Consider the following 664-nt stretch of genomic DNA (forward strand, 5'->3'; position numbering starts at 1 on the left):
TGTGTGTATGTGTGTGTGTGTGAGAGAGAGAGAGGGAGAGAGAGAGAGTCAGAGACAGAGACACAGAAAAAAGCAAGAGAGATGCCACACTGATACTATGCTGTTCCTCGATGAAACTACCGCTGCCCTGTAGTGTGTTCCACCTGCTCCTGCAACATGTAAGCATACGCGTTAAACATTACAGAGACCAGCAGGTGGCGCTACCTCACGAGGAATCGGTGACGGACGAGGCCACGGGTCGTACGCGCAGACGCGCCGTGTTCGCTACTGAGGACGACGACGATGATGATGATGATGATGATGATGATGACGACGGCGGCGATGACGGCGATGATGACGATGGTCGTGCCTACGCGGGAGCGGAGGATGATGATGCCGGGTCGACGACGAAAGAGACTAAACAAGTGCGAGTCTCTTCAAATTATTTGGTTCGCGTTGATGTTTGGATGTCATCGTTTTTTGGGCGCGCTTGTCTCTGTGGATGTCTGTGTGTGTTTGTGTGTGTGTATGTGTGTGAGTGTTTGTGTGTGTGTTGTGTGTGTGTGTATGTGTGTGTGTGTGTGTGTGTGTGTGTGTGTGTGTGTGTGTGTGTGTGTGTGTGTGTGTGTGTGTGTGTGTGTGTGTGTGTGTGTGTGTGTGTGTGTGTGTGTGTGTGTGTGTGTGT

This window comes from Priapulus caudatus, unplaced genomic scaffold, assembly GCF_000485595.1.
Source record: "Priapulus caudatus unplaced genomic scaffold, Priapulus_caudatus-5.0.1 Scaffold2069, whole genome shotgun sequence".
Lineage (NCBI taxonomy): Eukaryota > Metazoa > Priapulida > Priapulimorpha > Priapulimorphida > Priapulidae > Priapulus > Priapulus caudatus.